General features: G+C 61.2%; 1 protein-coding gene across 3 annotated transcripts in view; it reads right to left on the reverse strand.

Moving 5' to 3' along the window:
• OSBPL2 (oxysterol binding protein like 2) overlaps positions 1–5254 on the reverse strand; it is a 37001-nt gene extending 31747 nt beyond the window's left edge. For 2 of the 3 annotated variants that reach the window (XM_019826270.2, XR_890107.3), the window contains exon 1: positions 5116–5254. The gene's annotated coding sequence lies outside the window, so the exon portion shown is untranslated. Of the gene's footprint in view, positions 1–4562; positions 4696–5115 lie in introns of those variants that run through there. The other variant, XM_011280785.4, reaches the window with a different exon arrangement.
• Positions 5255–13367: the final 8113 nt, after the last annotated feature.

Raw genomic sequence — 13367 nt, forward strand, 5'->3', positions numbered from 1 at the left:
TCCTTCCCGCTCATCTCCAGGTTCGCCCTTCTCACTGCGCTGATATCAGACCTGCTGGTTACTCCCAGCTACACTTCCTGAACACTAATGGTGGGGACGGGCGGTGTCAGGGAGGAATTTGTAACCAACGTCCCAAATACGAGAGAGAAACAAAAGGGGAGAAATCGTAAAACTCTGTGTTCGTTGTTTTTCTTCAGGAAGGTAACTAGGTTCTCCACTAAGTTCTCCAAAGGGCTCTGGATCCAAAACTGGGCTATGACCCCACGTGTGGGCCCCACGTGCCAGTGAGCACACCAGGCACCTGAGAACAATGGGAGCGGGTCACACACACATCCCGGAAGCCCAGATCCAGTAGATCTGGGGCTGGGCCTGGAACCTGCACTTCTCAGAAAATTCCCCAGGTTTTTCTGATGAGAAGCCAGGGTTAAAATCCCTCCGTCGCTAACCAAAGAGCCTTCCGCCCTGACAGGCATCGGCATTCAACCCAAAGCACAGCTAGCACAGACAAGCACCTACAGCACCACTGAGAGGCTGGCTCCCCGCACGGGGACCCCTCCCACCCTGCTCTGTCCTGGGGACCTGCCCTGCTCCCCCAACCCGGTCAAGGACTCTGGAAGACAGGTCCTTGGTCCTAACTTATACAGGATTATACAGCATGGCTCCGGCCCTTCTCTCCCCTGCCCAGTGTGTGACAGTGTGACATCTGTCACCACTGTCCTTTTTCCTGGTGCTTCTCTACACACCAAAGGGTTCCAGTGTGGACATCAAATCATACAGTCACCCTGGTTTTAAGGCAATGGCAGAAGTCACTTTCTGGCCAACACAGTGGCTCAACGTGCCAGACTTCAGCTGATCTTTTCTCGCGATCAGCCTTTTGTTTGTCCAATAAACTCACAGCCTTCCCTGCCCCGTGGCTGCCACAGTTTTCTCCAGAATCTGGATTCAGTACAGCTTCCCTACAGACCATTCTCGTGTATGTCATGCTCTCTCCCAAGAACCTCTGCACCAGCCTGGACCAAGATTTTCTCCGGGCACCTTTTAAGGCCAGTGCCCATCCACCGCTCACCATCAGACAGGCCTGGCCACCCAGGAGCGGCCCAGATGGTTTCCACCGCTGACAGGCCTCAACCCTGGGGACAGCCCCAGACCCTAGCACCCAGGGACCCAGGGTTTCTTGAACAGACTCCCAGGCACAGTGGGATGAGGCCCAGGAGAGCGCCACGCACACGCCCAGCCCCCACCCCCATCAGGCCCCAAGGCTGTGGAGCCAGGGGCCGCTCAGCCAGGATTGATCCCAAAGTCCGGGTCTCCAAACAGCGCCTGCAGGCAGTGCCGCCCGGATCTCAGACGTCTGCTTCTTCAAGACAATCCTTGTTATTTTTTTACTTGTAAGTCTTCCCTACCCCCAATGTGGGGCTCAAACTTACAACCCAAGATGAAGAGTCGCACGCCCTACCGGCTGGCTCAGTCCAGCCGGGCGCCCCAAGACAGCCCTTTGTAAAGGCTTACTTCTACTCTGGCTCCACACAAAGATCACGACGTTTGCATAACCTGAAGGTCCAGGCGAGAGACCTGGTTTGGGGTTCTGCCCAACGGCCCCAAGTTCTTTTCTGAGTTTGGAAAGGAGAGGAAGAAATGCCGTCAAGTTCGCAGGCCTGCCCGAGTGGCCATTGATCGCACAGTCCCCAAGGAGAGCTGCGGGTACGGGCCGCACTCCACACCGCGTCTCCCAGTCCGGGCTCGACCCAACCCGGGCATGACGCGGCTGTCACACCAAGCACTTTGAGAAAAAGAAATGACGGCAGGGACACAAGTTAATCACCGCACGCGGAAAGCGCATTTAAAGTATCCAAGTGCAACCCAAGATACTAATGCTTTTTACTGATCAGTCAAGTTCACATACTAACTTCCTTTCGGTCTCACTCCGCTACGACTCAACTGTAAAGTGCGCCAAGCTCGGGGGGAAGCTGCACACGTGACAGCGTGCCGAGCACTAAGTCAGGAGTCAGCCTCCACCGAGAGGACACGGCAGTGGCCCGGACCACGCGCTGGCTGTCCCCGCGCCCAGGGCCCTCGGCTGAGGTACGGTGTCTCCGTAAGCACCGGACGACCCCACGCGAACAGTTGGAACTTGAAGGCATCCCCGTGACTCATCTCAGCAGAAGGCAGAGCTGCCCACCAAAGATGTCCTGGCTTCGCTTCGAAACCGCATCTGCGCCGTCTGTGTCACGGCCAACTTCAGCGCTCTCTGGCCGGGACGGAAGGGGCAGCCGAGGGGCACCCGGCACCCGTCATGACACTGGACACTCTCCGTTACATTTTCACAGACAGTCCTCACAGGAGCCTGTGCTGCAGCCACAGACCCCGGACGCGAGGAGAAGTAACTCTGCCCCATCGAAGTCAAGGGGCTGCGGCTGGAGCCTGAGGGCCCCCGCCCGCGCTCTCCCTGCTGCCCCCGCCGCCTGCGGAATGATTCTTCAACTCTGGAGCACGTCAGCCACCTGGAGCACCGTCCCCCCAGCTCTCACTCCACGTAAGCCCTACGTGCCTCGTATCCGCCGCAGCCAAACTCCCAGGAAAAGACGAGGCCGTGGCTTTTCAAAGAAATACTAAAGAAACCATTTGTACAAGACAACTAGCCCCGTTTGAAGACAGTACTGAGTGCCTAAAAGGTTGGAAAACTTCCCCACTAAAAAACCAAATGTCCTTTTGTAATCAGCTGAATGAATGTAACAAAATGTTAAAAGTCCAGCCAGCTTTAAGTGCACGTCCAAGCCTCATCTGCTAGCATTTCCTGGAGGGCATGGCTGAGGGCACTAGGATGAAAGTCAAGCGGCACTTTTTAAACATTACAATAACCCCGTTGGTCAAAACGCTAGACAAAACGGGAGTCTGATGCCCCGAAACGCCTCTGAGACAAGGAACGCCCTGCCTTCGCGGTAATGCAGCGAGTCTGCTCAGAACTGAATTGCAAGCCACAACGTCAGACCTGCATGGACCTCCATCATCGCCCCGCTCCTACAATTCAGCCTTCCGCACGGTGAACATCAACCACCTTGCTGCCAGCGAAGCAACTGGGCAGCAGGTGGGATATTTCAGGAAAAGCTGGGATAGCCAGATGGAGAATTCCTTTATTTCACTAGGAATAAAATGGTTCTATAAACACTCATGCTCACAAAAAAATGAAAATCTCTCAGGTGCATATGCTGTAAGAAATACAATTCTGACACATTGTAATACAGCACATGTAGAATGTTCCAGAAGAAAACGTTAAGGGGCTATTGTAAATAATAATTTTGGTTTTAAAAGGCCATAGGGAGGGGCGCCTGGGTGGCTCAGTCGTTTGAGTGTCCGACTTTGGCTCAGGTCATGATCTCATGGTTGATGAGTTTGAGCCCCGAGTCAGGCTCTGTGCTGACAGCTCAGAGCCTGGAACCTGTTTCAGATTCTGTGTGTGCCTCTCTGTCTGCCCCTCCCCCGCTCATGCTCTGTCTCTCTCTCTCTCTCTCTCTCTCTCTCTCTCTCTCTCTCTCTCTCTGTCAAAAATAAACAAACATTAAAAAAAATTTTTTTTTTTTAAAAGCCATAGGGAGAGGCACTTTAAGAGTGTAAACTCTGAAGCCAGCCTACTTGGGTTCAAATCCCTGCTCTATCATCCACTACTGTGTGACTCAGAGTAAGTTACCCACCTCTCCGCTCCTCGGCTCACTCATGAACACATTAAGGATGTCAAACACAGGAATAAAGTGAATATAATAGGCTCCCTGCAGTCCTGGGAAGACAACTGTTACACAGTATCACCACCCGAGGTAGGAGCTGTTATTAACATTAAGGGCATGTGACGCAGACAGGAAAAGTAAATCTACCCGGGAGAGTCGGTCCATGCATGGTCATGTTTTCAGTGACAACACCATGCCAGGCCCCGCGCTGGACGAGGAGGAAGTGGAGCCGGTAAGGTTCCTGTTCTCAACAAGAGGAAAGGGAACTAATAATCTGGAGCACCTACTATGTGCCGGGGACTTGGGGGTGATGGGGTCGTCTGCTCCTCAGCCCTGCAGGTAAATGACATATGGCAGAGGAAGGAGCTGAGGCTGGGGGAGATGGGAAAACACCACCCAGCGGACGGTCAGCAAGAGCCTTCTACTTGCAGGGACGCCCTCCGGGACACCGTCCTTGCACCAGCCCCCAGGGCTGTGTCCCTCCCACATCCCCAGTGGGTTGGAGGGGTCAGGCAGCTTGCTGCCTGCATTCCAGAAATGAACGAAGCGAGCGAGGCCAGGTCTCCAGATGTGCCCAGGCAGGCAGTCCCAGAAAAGGGGCTAATGCTGCCGCAGCTGCGGGCCCAGGTGGGCAGCTGGTCCCGGACTGACACTCAGGATACAGACCCAGGACGTGAGCACGGCTTCCCGGGAGGTGACCCTCACACTCAGGAGCACCGGGAACATCGGGTGCGCACACGTGGGGGTACCCACTGGAGACCGCCCCAGGCCCCGTTCTGCGAGGCTGCGCTCGGTAAGTCCGACGGCTTGCGCGGGAGCGGGGAAAGAGGAAACACGTCCGACCTGTGCGACATCGGTGTCCGGTCCAGGGCGCCCCAAGGCACGACGGGCAGCGACGGCTGACACACGGACGGCGAGCCAGGCGCGGGCGCACCAGCCCTCCCACAGGTGGTCGCCTGGGGCGACGGGGTCCCCGGCGGGGACGCTGCCCCTCCGCGCGGCCCGCGTGTGCGACCCGGGACCGCAGCCCAGCCCGCCCCGGCCCGCAGCCCGCGCCCCCGGCCCTCCCGCCGCCCGGCGGGGCGGGCAGGCGAGCCCAGGCCTCCCAGCCCACCCGACTTCCGGCGCCGCGGTTGCCCGGCGACGCGGGGCCTCCGCCGCCGCCCCCCGCCCGCCGCCGCCAACTTTCCTCCCAAGTTTCCCCGGGGCCGCAGGGCTTGACGGGCGGGCGGGCGGCGGGGGTCGGGCCGGGGTCGGGCCGGGTCCAGGCCTGCCCGGCGGGTCGGTGAGCACGGGGCTCCCGCTCGCCACCACCACCCCGCCCCGCCGGGCCTCCCGCCCGCCCGACGCCCGCCCGAGCCCCCGACGACGCGGGGCCGGGGTCCGGGCCGCTCACCTGGACCGCGGTCCCTCCGGCGCCGGCCGAGCCTCGCCGCCCACCCCGCCCCCGCCCCACAGGCCCGCGACCCGCTGACACCGAGGCGGAAGTGCGGCCGGCCGCCAGGCAGACTGACAGCCGGCGCTCTCCACTCGCCGCGCCCGGCGCCGGAGCGTCAGCGGCCGTCCGCCCAATCCGCGCCCGGCCCGAGGGCCGCGCCGGGAGGCGGGACTATGCTAATCATTTGCGGGAGCGGCAACCCCCGTTGCCCCTCGGGAGCCCCGCCCGCGCGGAGGAGTGACGCCACGGACAGCCAGTCACAGCAGGCAGAGGCGGGGTTATGCAGATATTGACCCTAGGTGGGTGGGAGAGAGGGAGGAAGGGGCGTGGCTGGACGGGTTGAGTTTACAAACAGCGAGTCAGGTGGCGGGGGTGCTGGGCTGTTGGTGGCTCTGCGCTCCGCTGTTCCCGACCCCCAGGGGACGGGCGGCGGCGGGAGTCCTCCTCTCAAAGCTGTCTTCCTCAGTTCAAACATGTTGCGGGCTCCCCCTTGTCCACCCTCCTTGGCATACCATTCATCGCTCACCAGAATCCTGCGCCAATTTACCCTCCGGCCGTATCCCTGGCAGTTAATTCCCCTGTTTAAAACTCACTAATCTGTAGTGGCTCCGCGATTGAGCCCAGAAGCTCTGGAGTCAGACCCCGAGCTTGCATCCTTATCAGCTGTGTGGCCTTGGGCAAGTTAACTAACCTCTCTGAGCCTATGAGCACCCAGCTTTTCCTTTGCAAACTAGGTTTCTCCCACCCTCATCCCATTTGAATCACAGGTCTGGGTGAGTGGAGTAACAGGAACCAGGCTGGTTGCTCGGAAAGTGATTGATTCAGGGGTGAGCAAGTGACCCTGTCCTGGCCAATGAGGGTCCGCCCTGAGACTTCCGCTGGGGGTCGGAGAGCTCCGGCCAGAAGGAAGGCTGAGGCCAAATGACTCTCCCATCTGCCCACAGACCTCTCCAGAACTGGGCCGGCTGAGAGAAAGACGCTGTCTGGAGCTACTTACTGGGCGTCTTGCCACCGTGAGGGATGTGGCGCCCGGGAATGAGGCCAGCCCAGAGGGAAGCAAGAGCACACGTCCTGGGTCACCTGGAACAGCTACACCCTAAGCAAGCTCTGTCCTAGGCTTTTCAGTTACAGGAGCTACTGTATTTTCTTTTCTGCTGAAGCCAGTTTGAGTACAAAGGAATACTGGGTCTTGCACCCCCAACAGTACTGACAGAGTAGTCGTGACCACATGGCACATGGAGACAGTCCCGCTCACGGCCGCCTCTTCCACAAAGCCGGACCCCACCCCCACCGTGCCCCACCCGGCCTCCTGTCCCCCAATGCTGGACTCCGTGCTGCCGCCTCAGAATGTGATTCCCCGTCTCTAGCAAGGAGGAGGTACTGACAGGTCACCCCCAGCAGGACTAAGGGTGCCTTGAGGGCAGGGGCCGGCCTCAACTGAGTGGATGGGGTCTCCGGCAGGGGTGGGGCCCAGAGATCCCGTCATCCCCCATCCTAGAGACTGGCCCAGCTCACTGGTGGGCCCTGTCACTGCCGCCCGCCGACGTGCTGGGACTGAAAAGGAGCTCTCCCAACCTCTGCTGTAGAGAGAAACCAGGAGGGGGTGGGGCCAAGCCTCCGAAACAAAGGCGTTGCCATGGTTACCCCTGAAGAAACCGACCCCAGCAGAAGAGGGAGGTGTGTGCAGGCCCCCAAGCCAGGACAAGGACAAGGCCTGTTGCCATGGAGATGCTCCAAAGCTTCCCTTGTGGGCCTGGCCAAAGTCCAGTGCAGGGTCCCGAAACCACCACCCCTCATTGGAAGACGGGGCTTTGGGATTCTGACCTAGGGCAAAGGACACGCCCCGAGGGATTCAACCTGCCGGCCCACCCCGTGGCCATGACCTCTGGGGTGAGTGCGGTATCGGGGAGCTAGGGCCAGAGGAGAGGCTGGGATGGACAGAGTCTCCTGTCTGCCCACGGGCCACACCAGGGCTGAGCTTGACCACCTCTGCCCTGGCCTTGGAGTGGGGTAGGGTCTGACCCCAGGTGGGCCCTGCGGCTGGGATATCAGTTTACCCCCTTTTAACAGATGCAATAAACTGAGCTCCAAGGATCAGGTGCTGGTCCTTCCTGGTCCCCGAGGCCAGGACTGAGTGAGAATCCCCTCTTGGCTGATGGCTGGGAGGACGGCACCTGGGACCCAACGCAGGAGCATTTTTCCTGATCTTCAGTAGGTCAAGAGGCTGATTCCAGAGGCAAAATTCTCTAAGAATGGGACAGAAGATGGGAGCGGAAACGGAGACAGAGGGTTTGGGGCCATGCGATGACGGTGGTGGTGGCTGACATCATCCAGCGGGTGACATGTCTTGTCCAGTTTCATGCCTGCGACGGCCAACCGAGTAGATACTATGTGTGATTCCCACTGTGCAGATGAGCAGACTGAGCCTGTGCTGAGGAAGCGGCCCAGGAGCTTGTCAGAAAGACAGAGACCTGCCCAGACCTCTCCACCGGGTCTGCCCCTGAACCAGATGCCCAGCTGTTCCTGGGTGGCTGGGGCCCTGTGGGACTCATGGGTCACCATACCAACTACTGATGACCTACCCACTGGCGGGGGATTGTCACAGAGTCTCCTCCATCCTGAGCGCTCAGGCCTGGCTTGGCTCCCAGGGTCCCCTCGGGATCCCGGGGGTCCATCCACGTGTGCTTAGCTGGTATGTAACTTTCAGGGTGCCTGTTCCTGCAGGAACGGCTCTCCGACCAGGCCAACCCCAAGAGTGTCTGTGTGTCCCTCACCGCCCCAGAATTAGAACCTCCCTGTCCCACGTCCCGCACGAGGCTCAGTTGATATCGTGACCCAGCAGCCCTGTGGGTGGCTGCCCGGCCTCCCCTCAGCAGCTGGCCGACCTGTGGGCCCGGTGCCCGGAAGCCCCAAATGTGTGGGAACGCGTGGCCCTGCTGTGCCGTCAGGAGGCACGTTCACACGCACTACCCTCCTGGCTGTCTCCCCGTGAGGACGCAGAACACGGATGATGCCTCCTTCAGATGGGGAAACTGAGGCTCAGGCAGCAGAGCAGGCTGTCCGCTCGCTGCAGAGCCGGCCGGCAGCCAGAGCCACCCCGTAAGCCCAACCGGGCCGGGCGTCCAGGAGTGCTGATGCCCGCACTGCTGGCCTGGCCTTTGCCTTGGAAGGGGGCGGGGCGGGGCCCGAGGCTCAGCCCTCTCCCTGCCACCCACGGGCCTTTGCAGAGACACTTTCCGCTCTCTTCTGTGGGATGCTGGGGCGTCTCCTCTGAGGATGCCACCTGGGTGGCCGGAGAGCGCTGGCCACCGCGGCCTGGCCCTGGCCCTCACGTGGCCCAAGCGGATCCTTCCCCATGCAACCTTCTCGTCTCCTCTGCAACGTGACAGCGCTCGGCTTCCCCGTCGTCGGAGGAGGGTATTTTTAGTTTTGAACCCACCACGTGAAGAGAGACAAGTTATCAATAGCAGCGGCAAAGGGCTTTTTCTTTTTTTTCCCATGGCTTTGGGGCCTGAGCAATCTGCACCCGTTAAATTCTGCCAAAGAAAAAGCAGTGCCTTCCTCTTACCCACTTTCCACCCCGCTGCGGCTCCGCCAGCCAGCTCCTCCCGGCGCGACCCCGCCTGACTCAGCGGCACCCCCATCCCTGGGGGAGGGAGTTGGCCCTGAGGTCAGCGTGTCCCCTGGAGGAACGGGCGGGGGTGAGCTGACCCCGGGGGCCGAGAGAGAGGGCAAGGCGGGCACGCGGGGGTTGGCGGGGCCCCGCCTTCCACACCCACAGAGGTCACATAGCTTCAGTAGCAGCCCTAGCATTTATTGAGCACTTACTGTGTACCCGGCAGGGGGCTGAGCATCTTTGAGGGCGCTTTCCCAAACCAGGTGCCGTGCAATCCCCAGTCCCTTGTGGCTGTTATTAGGTGTTTCTGGAAGAAAGGGTTTCGTGGCCAAGTAGGTTTGGGAAAGCTATGCAAATGAAGCCGACGAGGGGGCACCCAGGTGGCTCAGTCAGTTAAGTGTCTTGATCTCGGCTCGGGTCATGATCTCACGGTCCGTGAGCCCGTGAGCCCTAAGAGCCATGTGGAGCTCAGTGCAGAGAGCAGAGCACAGAGCGTGGAGCCTGCTGGGAACTCTCTCTCCCTCCCTCCCTCTCTCTGCCCCTCCCCCGCTCGTTCGTGTGTGTGTGTGTGTGTGTGTGTGTGTGTGCGCGCGCGCGCGCGCTCTCTCTCTCAAAATAAATAAATAAATGAAATCATAACTAAATAAATAAACTAGGCCAACAAGTGTCCTCTCCGATGCAGGGTTTCCCAGGGCCCTGCTCACTCTGGTGTATGTGGGAGCCTCTGGGATACGGAGGACCCACCTACAGACCCAGGATTTGCTGGAACTGGGAGCTTTTCTTCCATGGAGTGTCCTGCAAGATGCTGGAGGGACCCCTACCTTGCTGGGGGCAGGGACGTTCGGACCAACGCAGCTGCCTTCCCTTCAGGGTCAGCTGGAGCTGCATATATAGAAACTCAGAACAACAGAGCCTTCCGCAAGGCAGAAGTGTCCTGTCTCATGGGACACAGCCCGAGCTGTCCAGGGCTGGCGGGGAGCCATGGGTCATCGAGGACCACGCCCCAGCCTATCGTGTCGCCGTTCTAGAGTCAGCCTCCATTCTCAGGTTCACCTCATGGCCCAAGATGGCTGCTGCTACTCCAGGCATCTCATGCATATCTGGCCAGGAAGAAGGAAGCAGAGAAGGGCAGAAGTGCTGCCCCACAGTGAGTCGGCCCCATTTGAGGATCGGCCCCTGAAAGCTCCAGGCACTTCTGCTCACTCTTCGCTGGCCAGAACTGCATCCCAACGCCATTCTTGGTGGGACAGCAGCATTTTAGCGGAGGGCATGGCCAGCCTGAACAAAACAGAGGACCCATGGCCTGTGCCTGTGCCTGGCGGGACGCTCAGCGTCCCCAGACACTGAAGCGCTCAGCGTGGGCCTGTGGGTTCCCCCTTCCTGGCGGTGCCTTGACTTCAGGCCGGTGGTTCCTTGTGGTCCACCTGCTGTGCTGGCTCCGTGGTGCCACTGGGAGGCCCTGATTCCAGGAGGCCAGAGGGGACCGCGGGCAAGGGGAGGGGCGGCTGGGCCCTGCCCCTTCTCTCTCCACCCCTCCTAGGGGCCCACGTGGGGCAGGAGGGGTGTGGTGCGTCTGCGTGCGGGGCATCAGCAGGGTGGGCAGAAGCAGGAGAAAGGGGCACCAGCAGCAGGTGGGGGTGGGGGTGTTGGGTAGGAAACACTGGGCATTTGAGGTTCTTCTGGGGGTCAGCGTGCCCCCTGCATGCCATCCCCGGGGGGTGAAGGCAGGGGAGGGGAGAGGAGGGGACAGCTGGCCACAGTGTGCCAGGCACGCCCCAGGCCTGCCTTCGTGGCTCATGGAGGACTGTGCCCTGTGCGACCTGTGCAGTCAGGCGAGGCTCCGTGCTCAATTCACTGCCCCGCTGTTGCCGCCTTGAAATTCTTCATTACTGGGGAGGGGCCCACATTTTTCTCTTGCGCGAGGCCCCACAAATTCTGCAGCTGCCCTAGATAAGGTACAGGAATCAGGGCCCACAGGTGCTGCCTCTCAGTTCATGCACACAGCAGGCTGGGTGGCTCTGACCCCTCCAGGCAGGGTGGCAGGCTGGGTGAGCAGGTCGGGCTTGTTCTGGGGAAGAGGCAAAGGTGCTGAGCGGAGGCTTCACGCTGGGGACTTAGCCAGACCTGCCCCGGCTCGGGGAGGGCCATCTGCCCGCGAGCCCCACAGCCAGGGCACCACCAGAGACCAAGCCATCGGGCACCTCCAGCCACTCACTGGCTACAGGAGTAACATTGCTTTCTGGGCTCCTAGCCGAGCTACACACAGTAGGTGCTCAATAAATGCCCCTGGATGCTGGCAGGAGGTGGGTGCAGGTGGTCTTGGCAGGCAGCCAGGGTTGCGATGGAGCCTGGAGCCCCCTGCAGTTTGCAAACAGGGGTTCTTTCCAAGCCCGCTTCCCCAGAGCAGGGTGGAGCCCAGAGGAGACAGAGTCGTGCGAAAAGCACCTGTGAAGGCAGGACACAGGCGTGGCCCCAGAGCCGAACAGCCAGCGCTCTCCCCAGCGGCCACCCCTCCCTCCTAGGAGTGGCCAGATTCTCCTGAGGGACCTCCACCCCGAGGCTGGCCCGATCCCGTACCCCAGGCAGGGCACGGGATGGGACCTGGGGCATCACTGCGTCACTCTGGGGTAATCAGGCAGGCGGGGGGCTTGGTCTCAAGGGCGTCCGTTGTGCCACGGGGAGGGGAGCAGAGCTGAACCTGGGGCGGAGAACGCGGGTTCTGATGAGAAGCCTCCAAGCCCGCTTCTCCACACGGGGAGTCCAGGCCTCTGGAGCGCTCCTCTCCCCATCAGGGCATCGCAGGCTGGGACCACCCTTCCGGATGGTGCACTGGTGAGTCACTCAAGTCAGACTCCAAGGAGCTCCAAATGTTTCCGGGGGCATTTAGCCACTGGCTTCTCCAGTATTGCACCATTGTACAGATGGGAAAACAGAGCCCAGGGAAGGGATCATTACTTGTCATATGGGTGTTTCCGGCTCTGCATGAGTCAGCAGAACAAATCTGGAAATGTGAGAGGACTATGTGATGCCAGGGAAAGGTAGATCCAGGCTGAATCTGGCAGGGGCATGGGGAGAGGGCAGGGGCTGGGGGAGAGGGCAGGGACTGTGGAATGGGCAGGGGTATGGGGGAGAGGACAGGAGCATGGGGAGAGAGCAGGGTGTGGGGGAGAGGGCAGGGGCGTGGTGGAGAGAGCAGGGGCATGGGGGAGAGGGCAGGGACTGTGGAATGGGCAGGCATATGGGGGAGAGGGCAGGGGCATGGGGAGAGGGCAGGGGCTGGGGGAGAGGGCAGGGCATCTCCCCGGGTAAGAAGCAGCCCTTCCCCCAGGGCCCTGGGGAGAACCCAGGTGCCCCATGTGTCCCTGCAGAAGGCAAGTCTCTGGTCTGGGTCTGGGCCCTGGGACTTCATTGTCCTCAGTCAAAGCTGAGCTGGCCTCTTTCTGCTGTAGCCTGGGTCACACCGCTGTTGGAAGCAATCTCCCTCAAGGACTTGGGGACATCTCCCTTATTGGGTCCGGCGCCCCGGCACTGAAGGGACATTGCTATTATTGGGTCCAGCGCCCCCAGCACTGCAGTTGGCTCGCTGGTTATCTTCCTGACAGACACAGGCCCCACAAGGAGCCCCCCTGAGCCCCGGGGTTCCCGGAGCACACAGAGGCGCCTCGCCAGGGCCGGGCCCCGTCTCCTCCTGCAGGAGGCAGCTCCGGGTGGTGTGGGCCCCGCATGCAGGCCCCGTGGGGCCCCCCTGAAGGCCGGCCACCTCAGGGGGGAAGCGGGGCCCGGGGCTGCAGGCAGGGGCAGGGTGACGCTGGTGTGCTGGGGGCTGGGACCGGGCTCACGCGTGCTCGCACCCGCGGGGCCCAGCCTCCGCATAGGCAAGATGAGGGCTTCGGGGTGGGGAGGGGGGCACGGGGACCCGTGGGGGGTCAGGTGATGGGTCAGGTGTGGGGGTAGAAACAGAAGCTCGGCCAGGCTTCAGGCTCCAGGGCCGGGGCTCGGCCTTGGGGGCCCTCACGAGGCCCGAGGCCCGAGATGGGGACGGTTGACCTCTCGGCCTCACCCCTGGAGCAGAGCAGGGCAGCAGCCAGTCAGGGGGAGTGGCCTGCACACAGCAATCAATGTCCCAGGACAGCCCCCAGTGTGCCCAGCCCAGAGGTCACCCCGTCCCCTACCCCTGACAGACTCCTCTACCCGTACCGTGCTGACCTCAATGGTGCCGTCCAGGGGCAAGGGCATTGTCGGCCCGTGTGCGGAGCACGTGGCCCCTGCCCAGCCTCAAACCCCAGGCCTGGGGGTCTGCAAATGGACTGCGGTCGCCAGGCCCACCCCGCCTGATCATCATAGGAGGGGCCCAGTGGGGGACAGGCACATCGAAGGGAGGGGAAGGTCGGCCCCGGATGACGCACTAGGGAGCTAAGGCGCTGTGGCCGTGCTGCTGCTGGGCAGAGGGCACCGAGCAGAAACACGCTCCGGTCAGGGCAGGGCCTCCAAGGGCAGGCAGTAACTGGCCAGCTGCCAGCCAGGAGTCCAGACAAAGGAGCGGCTCAGGGCAGGGAGTGTTGGGGCCGGAGCGCGGCTTTCAGCGTGGGACAGG

This window comes from Felis catus, chromosome A3, assembly GCF_018350175.1.
Source record: "Felis catus isolate Fca126 chromosome A3, F.catus_Fca126_mat1.0, whole genome shotgun sequence".
Taxonomy (NCBI): Eukaryota; Metazoa; Chordata; class Mammalia; order Carnivora; family Felidae; genus Felis; species Felis catus.